This window comes from Protopterus annectens, chromosome 16.part0 (assembly GCF_019279795.1).
Source record: "Protopterus annectens isolate FY-2018-M chromosome 16.part0, PAN1.0, whole genome shotgun sequence".
In the NCBI taxonomy this organism is placed as follows: domain Eukaryota; kingdom Metazoa; phylum Chordata; order Ceratodontiformes; family Protopteridae; genus Protopterus; species Protopterus annectens.
This window is the reverse complement of record NC_056750.1, coordinates 737,534,568-737,548,059: the sequence shown is the minus strand read 5'-3', so window position 1 is coordinate 737,548,059 and position 13,492 is coordinate 737,534,568. Positions and strand designations below refer to the sequence as shown.

The window sequence follows — 13,492 nt, the reverse complement described above, 5'->3', positions numbered from 1 at the left end:
TCTGCGAACTTTGTTAGCCAGAGTCCCTTAGTGTTGGCCTGTACTTCAGAAAAGTAGATGCCAAACAAGAGAGGTCCCAGGACTGAACCCTGAGGTACTCCACTTGTCACTTGCTGGATTTGGAGTTAGCTACTTTTACAGTGTGGGTTCTGTCAGTAAGCCAGTTGGCAACGCATCGAGTGACGTAGGGATTAATGCCCAGCTTAGTAAGTTTATCTATGATTCCAGAGTGGGGGATGGTGTCAAAGGCCTTGGCGAGGTCCAGATGGGGTGTGTGGACTGCCTTACCCTCGTCCATGGCTCTGGAGACTGATTCGAAGAAGTCAATAAGGTTCAGGAGACAAGATTGGCCCTTCACAAACCCAAACTGGGTGGGGTCCAGTGTTTTAAGGTTGCCAATGTCTTTGTTTATAAGTTCCATGATAATACGTTCCATGGCCTTGCAGATCAGACTCATCAGAATGATGGGGTGGTAGTTCCTGGGATCCAAGGTGGAACCCCCCCCTTGTGGAGTGGGATAACTGTAGCTGTGTGCCACTCAGTGTGCATGAAGCCTGAGGTGAGGGTATGATTAAACATGACACTTAGGTGAGGTGCCAGTTAATTTTGTAGTTCATGTAGTACACAGCCCGGGATGTCATCTGGTCCCATGGATGCTGTATTCTTAGCTTTGGAGAGTGCATTTTTTACCTGTGTGGCCGTTATTACCAGAATTTGGCAATCTTCCAGTATTGAGATGGGCCATTTAGGGGGTGAGAGGGGGGTGAAGTTGGCACTGAATCGATTTGCCAGGATATTGGAAATATCCTTGGGATCAGTATATTTAATGTCATTCTGTTGTAGCTCAGAGCAGATCTGAGCATTGCCATTTAGATTCTTGACATAGTTATAGAATGCCTTGTGGTTGTCTTTGGAATCTTTGGCAATTTTATTTTCGTAACTAGCTTTGGAGGATTTTATGAGGGATCTCAGCTTCTTACTGAGGCTGGTAAGGGAGTTTTTTGCATCCTGGGATTTTCCTCTTTTCTGCAACAGTTTGTTCCTTTTGTTGTAAAGCTTGTTTATGGCAGGGGACCACCAGATTGGCTTCCTTTTTTTTTGGAGGAGAGCATCTTGGTTCTATTTGGGATGGCACGATTCATGCATGAGTGGATGCGCTCGTACAGTGCTTTAGTGCGGGACTCAGCAGTTAAACTTTCACTTCCCATCTGCATGGGTGGCATGAAGTTTGTAACTTCTGACTTGAGTAGCATGAAGTTAGCCTTGGAGAAGTTTTTTTATGGAGGTTTCCTTACTGGGGGGTGGGGGTGGGATGTGGATGTTAAGGGTGATTAGCTTATGGTCTGACCTGACCAACGAGGGGGTGACCATAGGTGTGGAGCATCGATTTCACATGTTGGTAATGACCAGGTCTAGGATATTGGAGCCCCTGGTGGGACTATGGATTTGTTGATCCATGGCATTGGAATTTATGAATTCCAAGAACCATTGGGCAAAGGTGTTGGTGCACGAGTAGTTTTCCCAGTTAATGGCAGGGTAGTTGAAATCACCCAGTATTAGGGTGCTTGGTTATATATTAATATTTTCCAGTATGTTTAGAAAGGTGTAGTGAGAATCTTGGGTCATGGTGGGGGATCTGTAGCAAGCTACAATTTGGATTGCAGTCTTACCTAGTGTTAGTTGCACATGGAAAATTTCAGACGCATTGTGTTGGGCAGCTAACCTGGTGGTGTGAATATCTTTGGTGAATATGGACACTCCTCCACCTTTAGTGTTTCGATCCTGATTTGGTGGCCAAAAAGTGTGGTAAGAGTTGTAGCCTGGTATTGCAGGGGTGCTCTCTGGAGCCTTGAACCAGGTCTCAGATACTGCACAGATATCGATGCTCTCCATTTTTAAGAGTGCCTCAAGAGAGTGCATTTTGAGGTTTAGACTTCTAGCATTGAGTAGCATCACCTTCAGATTTTGCATGCTTGTACCTGTTACGATGGTGGTTTTGTCCTTTGAACTTTGCCTAAAAAAGGCACTATAGGGGTGGCAAGAGCCTTAGCCAGTAACCTGAATCCCAGGTGCGACAGGTGCAGACCATCTATGGCAAAGCATCATGGTCTGTCGATCATGTCATCCCAGGCAGACAGATACTGGATCCCCTTTGAATGACACCAAAAGCATAGCCAATTGTTGAAGTCAATCATTTTGTCCTTATATTGTGGTATCATTCTGGGCAAAGGCAGGATGCTACTCAGGGCTAGGGTCATACTTGCCTGGGCCACATGATCCAAGAGCTCTTCCATGTCTCTTTTCATGTAGTCCAGGGAGGTACGTCTCAAGTCATTCACTCCAACATGGACAATGACAGAGTCATATTTGTACTTGTTGTGGAGTGACTTGAGTGCATGAGTTATGTGGCGGATCCTGGCACCTGACAGGCAGCTCACTGTAATTTTCTCCTTGTTCAGCCTGGTGAGTGGGACATCAGTGTGCCTGACTATAGAGTCACCTATGATTAAAGTGTTAGGTACATTGTCTTGCTTTAGGGGCTGTTGCTGGGTGGCACACTGGTGTTGTGAACTATGTGACACTTTGGTTGTGATTGGTGTTTCTTTGCGTTTCAGCTTCAGAGGTCTTTGTTGCTTGGGCAGGTTACAGTTAAAGGGCCTCTGCATATGTGGATTTAGTGTTGCTATGTGTGGGTGTTGGTGGTGTGAGTTTAGAAGGGCTATGTGTTACTTGAGGTGTAGTGCGGGTGATAACCTTCTCCACTTGACTGTATAGCACAATCTTGGGTGGAGAGAGCGTTGCTTCCAGTTTGGCTATGTAAGTGCATCTCTTACAGGTTGTAGTGTTGGGTGGCAGGAGGAGAGGGTTGTCTGTGTACATGAGGCAATTGCTGCATTGCCCCAGTATGCCCAGATTCACCAGGTGGACAGGAGAAATCACCGGAAGCTGACCCTTGGACATGCCTGGTTTGGTGCTTATTTATTTATTTTTTTTAAAAGAACTGGAGCTGTTTTCCCTTACCTTAGCAAGGTACTTTGCAATTATAGGCTGTTTATTGCCTATGATTAATTTCTCCTTGTTTAGAGATCATTAATTTTTCTGAGGTATATGAGATCAGAAATTCAAATCATTGTCATTATTTAGTAGTTACACCTCTCTATGACTTACCAGAAAGCCATATAGTTTATTACGGATAAACTAAAAATTAGAGATTATCTCAGGGACAGTCATAATTCTCAAATCACTTGCTTAAGAATCAGTGACAAAGACAAAGAACGCTGGGTATGGGCTCAAGTTCCAAAATCATGGACAATTTGTTAATTATTACTGTAATTCATTTAAAACATTAATAAACAGGTTTTGAATAAAAATGCATTTTCTGAACAATAAGAAAGACAAAACCCTGCCTAGCATTATTGACTGAGAAGTTACTTAAAACAGTCTTTGCATCAACATACATTTTCTGAACAATAAACAGTATGAAACTCTAATATCTGGCATTACTAAATGACTGTAATACTCAGAAATTTACTAGAAAAATAAATCGTTATTTTTAGGAGGGACAGAATAACAGGTTTTGCATCAACATACATTTTCAGAGCAAAAACCAGTATTAAACTCTATCTAGCATTATTGACTTTCTTTAATCATCAGCAATTACAAGAAAAAGAAAATTTTTTTTAAGAGAGACAGGGAAGAAATATGAGGCAATATCACCAGTAATGATTTGAATGATCTGCAAAATCAAAGACATCTATAGGAATAGGGATACTCTGAGATCAGGAACATTCGGCAACTGCAGTGGACACATTTGAAGGGCAAACAGAGTATCTAACAACTGACCATGTGGATGTGTTATTTTTACATGCCTGACAGCCAGCATGAATTAAGGAAAAAAAATTCTGCCAACTATATTTGGACTTTTTTTTGAATAACACACAGATGCAATACATACATATGAGTATATAAGTGGGTCTATATTAGAACATCGAATATTTAACAGTTCGAATCAATAAAGGTCGACATTTAGTGATCAAACTGTTAAAACATCGAATGTTCGGAAAAAAAAATAAAACAACAAAAAAAAAAAAAAAACTAAACATTGTAGGCAGGGAGGCAAGCCCCCCCTGCACCCCCCCCCACACCCCAGCTACTTAAATATTCCAGCTACGAGACCGCACTACATTGACGTAAATGGAAATCTCCCCTTACAGAGATTTCCATTTGCCTGTTCGATGTTCTGCAGTTTTGCTATTCTCATATCGACAATGTCAGATTCGACATCGTCGGCTTTTGAGAATTTAATATAGGCCCCCATATAAGTACCTAAACAAAATACCAAAACAGTTATTCCCAAAATAAGTGCCCAGGTTGTGTTAAACTAGTACTTGCTTTTATGTAATTTGGTAGTCTTTTTTGTATCTCTGCTACTATCTCAGAGAACCAGTTACTATTATTATTATTTTAATTTATTTTTTTTTATTTTACATTTGTTGACCGGACTAGTCTAACTGGATATATGTCCATTTTCAGTAGAGGCCCAGGGAGAAAAGCTCCAAGCACTAGCAGTGACAAAGAATATAATATTTAGTAATTAGTCAAGTAAGTTACAGTGCATTGTCTGTGTTGGCAAGAACAAAAATAGTAATAAGTCATTTAGTAGGTTAAAGTTAATATCAATAACAGAGAGATAAACAAAAACAAAAACAAAAAAATATATATATATATATTTTTATGTAGATTACAAAGTAATTTCATTTGTCTTCTGTCATTTCTATATACATCTCTACATAGGCTGTCTGATGATTGTCTACTATATTTTGATAACCCCAAGCTTTCCCAGAGGTAGTTGTCTCTAAATGTCATATATACCTGAATAAGGTGGTGTCTTGCATGTATGTATGAAACACTGTACAAGTTCAGATATTTTAGTCTTTAATAACTTACTTTTTCATGTCCATGGATAGACTTGGTATATTTCCACTGTACACTTTCCAATTTACTTGGGCTTGCTTTCTTATAGGGTTTATTCACTACTCTAGTTTGGGTCTTATGTAACTAACAAACAATGATTTCATCATTTCTGATTTCTCAGATTTTGTAAGTCTTTTTATACAACCTCTAATTCTATAACTATCATTAAGTATTTGGCTAATGTGAAAAGAATAACTCAAATTGGATGTACCCATATCCCGGGTTCTAAAATGACTCTACAGTTTCAGTCACTGTGTGCTGCATTAAATATACATCTTTCTGTCTGTGCCTCATGAATCGCATATGGCTTAGTTCATAGTTTCATAGGTAAATACTAGGCTGGCAGCCTTTGTGAACCATTTTAACTTAGCCAACTTCCCTTAGTGAAAATTAAACCCTGTACCTGTTGTCTATGAGGTGTATAGCTTACCCACTATCAGCATATTATTCTCCTGTGCCCAAATGATCAATTTAATATCTTTTGAAGAGATTCCCTGCTGTAGCATATGTCATCTGCATATGCAGTGTAGAAAAAACACCAATAAAGAGAGAGATTTGAAAGTTACAACCTAAACAAGTATGGACCTAGTACAAAAAAGCTTGTGGGACTCACTAACTTTAGCCTAGAATTTTACCCGTTCAGTTGCTGTATGATACTTGCCCTGTCCTATTTATAAGCCATGCAGCTATCTATCTTATCAAGATTACATCAATATCTTGGTATTCTAATTTACTGATCAGTGTTTTGAATATGACCGTATCAGATTTTGAAGATAAGTTTATATAAATTGCATAACAGCACAGTTTTTTATTTATAGCTTTTATTTTATTGTTATTGCTATTATTATTATTGTTATTGTTGAATGATTATAGATTTCTTATCAACATATACATGATGCTATATGGTTTCATGTCCCAACCTTTCCAATTTTTAGGAATAATTTATCTAAAATAACATTTTCCATTTTTTTTCCACAGCATGAAAGTAAACCTATCGGTATGTATGACTCTGGATCTGTCCTGTTCCCCTTTCCTCTTAAAAATAGGTTTAACAAGTACGTGTCTTCAGTCGTGAGGAATTTCCTCGCATTTTAAATGGCTTAGTGAATAACAGATATACCAGTACTGTAAGTTCATAAGTTCATGCTAAAGAGTTTTCAGGCCATTATTACAAATTCTTTCTCTTCCTCATGCTTTGCTTGTGTGCTGTTTGAGTAGTTCATATTCAGTATAATCTGATTTGATTTCAGTATCTGAGGTTATCTGGATATCATTAGGACAAAGCCCCCCGTTGTGAAGCCAAACTGCTTTGTATAAGATATTTTTTAAAAATATATCTATAATCTGTGGTGGTAAAAAGTAAAATTTAGAATGTATACACAATTTATCAATTTATCTTTACTTCCACTGCTTATCATGTATCTATAAATGGTTTCATGTTACAGTCAATATCGTTATATATATTTTCTTCATTTTTTTCATGATTTTGTCTTGCACTATGTTTAATTTGCCTGTCAGTTTTCAAAGTTATAGTATGACCTCTTCATTTCTTATATTTTTTGTCTCTCACCTAAATTAATTATGTTCTAATGAAAATATACCCTTCTGATCTTACGTGCCGAGATACTGGTTTTAAACATTTTGTTGATTTCTCCCATTCCAGCAATTTCTCTCTCAAAACTTGTCACATTCCTTCAGCAGATTTTCCATTAAACGTGTTACTCCTTTATTGACTGTTTTGCTTCCATATGGGCTGTTAATCTTCTAAGCTTTGATTTAGATTTTAGTTTAGCAGAATTATCTAGCAGTAATTTAACCTTTATACACCCATGATCACTACACATCGCTAGTGATAAAATTTGACATGAAGTCACCGTCATTTCATTAGGAGCACAAACACTGTCTAATATGTTCGGTTCTCTGGTAATTTCCTTACTAATATTGTTGAGTATATATTAATTCCATCTGATTCTGGTAAATTGAAGTCTCCAGCCTGTATAATTTTTCCCATCCTGAGTTTCATGCAACAAATGAATGAAATGGATGCAGGCAGATTGGTGCACAATGCTTATGTCAACCTGATGAAAACCTTGGATACGATCCCACATTCTGGTACTACAGACAAGCTAATTAAACTAAATGTAAGCTCCTATGTAGGATGCTAGATAGCAAACTGAAATGAACCCAACCTTAAGTTAGTGCAGGGGGCATGCTTTCATGAAAATGGTAGTTATAAGAGGTGTTGCTAGGGTGGGAAAAGATGATAGTCACTCTACATGCGAGGTGTTACAGAATTCCAGTACATAAATTAATTTGGATAATGCTAAGCTTTTGCACTCAGAACTCTAGCACTTGCTTCAACTCATTTTTTTTTTTGCTCCTCCTGGTGCTCCTTTCCTTATGATGGAGGTAAGGCATGCCAGATGGAGAAGTTACTTTTTTTTCTTATCTTACAGTTGAGGGGTGGCAGAAAGTGGAGCAGCACTGGGAGCTAAATGAAGTGGCTACTACTCTGGTCATTACTAATGGTGTCTCCCAGAGATCGGTCTTTCAGCCTCTTTTTATTAGTATCTGTTCTCAGATGTCAATACCAATTTTAACTGTCTCTGGATGACCAAATATGCAGATGATGTCCATCTTGGAGCTATCATTGACACTTCAACTGGACTCCTAGGCTCTCTAGGATGGTGTAACACACACAAATAGATGGATAAGGATCATGGCCTTTAGCTAAATACCTAGAAACATAGTACAATATCAAACACTCAGCCGTGCAACTGACATATAAATGATACCCTTTTGAAGTGTGACACAATTTTAAGGGACCTGGACTCTTTCACTGAAAATTTGTTCTTTGACTACCATGTTTCTGCTGTTTTTAGGAAATCCTTGTATTCAGTTATACCAATTACCAGAGGTTTATTGTCTGGTCAAGGGAAATTGTTATTCCTTTCTATTCCTCCCTTATCAGATCCATCAGAGAATATGATAACCCTTTAGGTATATACTGGGTAAACACATGACACAGCTCAAATAACTGCAGTGTTTCCTCATAACAAAAAAAAAAAAATGGCATGTGATGTGCTATTATATATATATATATATATATATATATATATATATATATATATATATATATATTTATATAAAGTGTGTGTGTGTGTGCGTATGTGTGTGTGTGTGTGTGTGTGTGTGTGTGTTGCAAAGAAGATAGAGAAGGACAAGCATAAAAAAAGAGATGTTTATTTATTTTCACAAGTTAAAAATCACACTTGCCCTTGTAGGTTAAAGGAAATTTACTAGGCTACCAGTCCCAGAGACTTTACAAGCCTATTCATGTTAATTCCGTATCTTCCCATTTCTTCTTTTTTGGGTACTCAAAGAATGAATTTATGAACAAAGTGGGTCTGTGTTCAACACCAGCTACTCCTGTCCTTGTGGGTTCCCAGGGGCAAAATTGCAGTCTCCCATCCAATTATGTAGGTTACATTTGAATAGAGTCATTGAAGAGCTCTGTTTCACATGAAGTGGGAGTCTATTCCAGAGAAGTAGCAGTCTCTGGGGGGGGGGTGTATCTGTCTCTCCAGCATGATCTGTTAATGTCACAGGCTGGGATGAGATCCCTAGAGTGAATGACTCGTGTCATGTGACTTGCTGATGTGCAGCATTTCCATTAGTGCAGGTTGGAGATTGCCCTATAGGCCAGGCACAAGTCCTCTCTCAGCAGCCTATAAAATACAGTGTAAAGTGGCAGGATTTTCAGCCTGTCGATGTAGGTCATGGCTTGGACTGCTTTTATTTTCTTAGTGAGAAACCTCTGAGGTCTCCCCAGCTGCTGCAGATGTCTGGCAAGGTGCATGCAAATGGGTGCATTATACTCTATTAGTGGTCTGATGAAGGACGAGTACAGTGGGGTTGTAACATCCTTTGACCTGGATGCTATGCCTTGCTTATGAGGTGTGCTATGCAGAAGGTTTTCCTTACAACTGTGGAAATTTGGTGGTTAAAGTTCAGATTGCTGTCAACCTGTGTTCCCAACTCTCGCAGCACTGGGTTGGAGCTCAGGAGGGGTGCTGTCAGTATTGTAATTTGTAGGGAATTCTGTTTTGCCAAAGGGAATAATAATAATGCATTTTTTTGAATTTAGTTTAATTTTTGACATCATTGGGGGACTTAGTGATTGCTCCCAGTTTGCAGTCATCAGTGAACTTGGTGAGCCAAAGGCTGTATACTTTGGCCTGGATGTGTGGGAAATGGATGAAAAACAGTAAGATGTCCAGCACCCCCCCCCCATGTTAGTCTACTGGTGGAGGGGCATTCACCAATTTTGATAGTGTGTTCTGTCGGTGAGCCAATTGGCTACCCATCTAGTAACATAAGGGTAACATATGGGTTAATCTCTATCTGGAAGAGCTTCTCAATGATGCCAGAGTGGGGAATTATGTTGAAAGCCTTGGCAAGGTTGAGAGATGCTGTGTTCACTGTCTTATCTTCATCCATGTATTTGGTGACATTCTCAAAGAAGTCTACCAGGTTTAATAAGTGTAATCTACCCTTAACAAAGCCAAACTGGGTTGAGTTCAGCATTTGGAGGTTGCTTATGTCTTTGTTGATAAGGTCCATGATAATTATTTCCTTGGCCTTGCAAGATGAGGCTGGTTAGATTTCTGGGTCTGTAGTACCCAGGGTCAGTTCATTTATTTATTTGTTTAACATTTGTTTACTGGGAAAGTCCGACTTGGAATGAAGACAATTTTGAGTGGAGGCTCTGGGGAAATGCTCCAGATGCATGTCTTTGTAACATGGGAGGAAACCAGAGCACCCAGAGGAAACACACACAAATGCAGGGAGGACATGCAGACTCTACATAGAAGGCACCCCAGCTGAGAATCGAATCGAAGAACCTCTTGCTGTGAGGTAACAACGCTGCCACTGCACCACTGTGTCATCCCAGTTCATGGCCCTCTCTAAAATAATTGAACAGATACCAACGCCTGCCAAAGAGTCAAACAAAGATTATGAGACGTTGTAATCATTAATGGTACATTGGAAAGCTTCATATCCCCACAAAACTCAGTTAACTCCACAGAATATGCAGAAATATGCACTAGCACACTATACCAGCATGTAAACAGCTGCATAGCAATACAAGTATGAACAAGTGCAGGACAAACCCCAGAATTAAACCCACATTGTAGAATCATAATATTGACAATCTTTATAATAGAAGGAAAATAATTTTGAGAAAAAGTAAGAAGACTAATTTCTAGAATGTTGCTGCCCTTTTCACTGAAATAAACAACTCCTTTGGGAAGTCATCTACCACAGGGAACTACCATATAGACATTACAGTCCTAAGAGCTGACACAGTTCAGAATTTGGGAACTTATGTGGACAGTGAATGAACTTTTGACCAACGTGTCTATTGTAAGAAAGTCCTTCTGTATTGCCAATCTTATAAACAAAGGGATTGTGTTTAGATCTAGGGATGGCATTGTCCCCTTTACTCAGCCCTCATTAGGCCAGTCACTGAATATCATGCACCCTTTGGCATGTATCTGCCAGACACACAAAACAAATGGAATGCCCACAGAGATACCTTACTAAAAGAAAACAAGGCCTAAACAACATAATCTATAAGCACTGACTCAAAGCTCTGCTACTATATTATGTAACCATATCTCTTCTGCAATATTAGCAGAATGGTTTGGAGGGGTAGGTATGTTTCACAGAGGATACCCCTGCTCTGGGACAGACTCCCCATCCACATAAAACAAAGTTCTTCCCAGTCCATATTTAAGAGAAACTTGGATCTATGGAGGGGAAACAAAACATTTACCTCAGGAATGCCCCTGTACTACTAATGGACACAGGAGGCAGCTCAGGAGTGCTTCATCCCATGCAATGGCCTCTTCAAATTATTTCTGGTATGATACCTGTTATTCTCATTAGGGGTAGTATAAAATTATCAACCAATGAATTGGTAAGGCCAGTCTGTAACCCAATTTGATAGGTTATTTTGAAGCACAAAAAGAGAAACTGAATATATTCTTAAAATGACGCACAAGAGCGACTTGCCTTGTACGTACCTGTGAACTTATTAACCTGTGAACATATGAATATGATCTTAGCTTGATTCCATCCAATAATAACAATTTGCACAGCTCTCCTAGAAGATAGGCTGTACTTAAACCAAACGATCTAATAATAACAATTTGCACAGCTCTCCTAGTTATAGGCTGTCTTTAAATCAAAAGACCAAGGTTGCAGGCCTCTCCTAGGCCATGCTTCTACCTTTATAAAAGAAGCACTTCACTTGAGCTGCATTTCTCAGGTACATTCCAGAGGTTAGGTCTAACTGGTGTCTACCAATTCACACTTCCAAGGTCTTTTTTCGTAATAATCCTCCTATAGCCTAGGAGCTAATTGCCTGGTTTACTGCTTTCTGGCTTTATGTACCCAGAATTATCACTTAACCCACCTTTTTTCTAAGCTAGTTATGCAAGGGAAGAATATTCAGACACTGTGCTCTAAAGTACACAATTTTAAAAGCTCATGGCAAATTTTCAAGGTAATGTATTACAATTAACCCTCTAGCCCAAAGCCAAGAATTTTGTAATCATAGCAGTGAGGTGTACTCCCTCCAAATGGTTTTGTTGATGCTGAAGTAGTGGTTTATATCCCTAGAGTGAGTACTTTTTATGCCATTTGATGATTTGCTGATGTGTAGTAAATCTGTAAGTAATGGGTAAGAAGAAGCCTTGTATGCCAGACACAGGTCACCTCTTAGCAGTCTGTAGTACACTCGGTCAGTTGCTGAATGTCTCTATTCTCAGTGTTAACTTTAAGATCACTGCAACTTGGATGTTACTCCCCTATAGAGACCTGTAAGAAGCTAAAGCATCAGTGCTTCTAAGCCTGTGTTAGAGGCATCCCTGAACACTGTGAACTGTTTGGAGAAATCTGGAGCTAATGAGGTGTGTTCATAATACAACACCCTCTTCAACTTCTTGAATGCCTGGCTTGTCTCTTTCAAACATCTGACATTCAATGCGGAGCCCTCCCCATGGTTAAATCAATCCTGGTGCATCTTGTAGCAGAGACAGCTGCTATACATTTGTGGTAGTAACTGGACAAAACCAAAAATACCTTGATTTGTTTTTTGGTTGTGAGTATGGGCCAATACATACCTTTCTCTTATCTTCCCTGGGTTTAAGTATTCTTCTTACTATAATGCAGACCAAATAACAGTCTTCATCTGTACCCAAATTATAGTTGGCTGCTTTGACAGCTAATCAGGTTATTTATCTTAAGGCATATATAATAACCTGGGCCTTCACAAGGTGAATGTCTGCATCTTCAGAAAACTATAAGTGCATTATGAAGTAAACTGCTATATATGTGATGTGGGGTCTAAAAATCATATCCATAAGCTTTTGAAACTATGCTGGTCCACCATGAAGGCCAAATGGTATCATGCTATAATGAAAGACCATCAGGTATTAGAAATGCACATCTTCCCTTAGCTGCGGAGTTAACAGGAGTTGCCAGTAACCTTTAGGCAAGTACCACTTGGATGGAAACGTAGCCATGCACAACTTTTGTATGGATTCACATCCACATATGGGTTAGGAATAAAGCTGGATATACATATACCATTCAGTTTTCTAGAGCTGTTAAAAATGTTCTAGTCCCATCAGTTTTGGAACCCAGGCCAGTGGGGATGTTGCACTCATTTTGTGACTCCATTATTACCCTCAAATTAAGCGGCTTCTGTATTTCATCTTTTCCTGCTTGACATAGGGGTTTTGGTATTTAATAGCTTTGTATATGTCCTTTTTTAACAAGTAATAGTCTCCATATGAAGCTGAGTAAAATAAATTCTGTCACACAATTGTAAGAGCTTGTATTTATTCCTTAGTACCGGTTCTTTACTTTTCTACTTCTGGACTACTGACAGTCTTTCCTCTGCCTTTAGAACAGGACATGTTGCAGTGTTTTTACCTTCTTAAGCAAGCTTGCTCACTACCAAAACATGATTTTGTTTCCGGGGCTTCAACATTATTATGGGATGTAACTTGTTTTGATTTTCTTTTTCTAACATGCCTTATTCATGATCTACTTCATTTACTTTCTATTACTTCAAAACAAGATTGTCACTTAGCAAAATAGTTCTTGGCAGTGACAGCTGGTACATGCCCCTTTACTTTGTCCTGAAACTCTCTGTTGTAGTCATTTCTATTATATGCACTCTGTTGGGCTTACTGGGCTCCTTGCATGTATTTTCTGATAATGGGTATGATGGCTCAATGTATCTTAGAGAACTGCTGACCTGTACATCATCACGTTTTTCTCCACCAGGGTGCTAATGTACAGGATATGCCCATTGAAAAACAAGTCCACCACTTCAAGGCAGCATATTAAGCCGCCTTGGAGCTCGGGCATTTAAAATGTTAACGCCCACCATCAGTTACATTGGTTAAACTGTGCCTTTGCTGTTTAACAAGTGTAAAATTAA

General features: G+C 39.1%; 1 protein-coding gene across 1 annotated transcript in view; it reads left to right on the top strand.

Moving 5' to 3' along the window:
* TLR4 (toll like receptor 4) overlaps positions 1 to 13,492 on the top strand; it is a 90,559-nt gene that overhangs the window by 5,354 nt on the left and 71,713 nt on the right. The window lies entirely within an intron of this gene.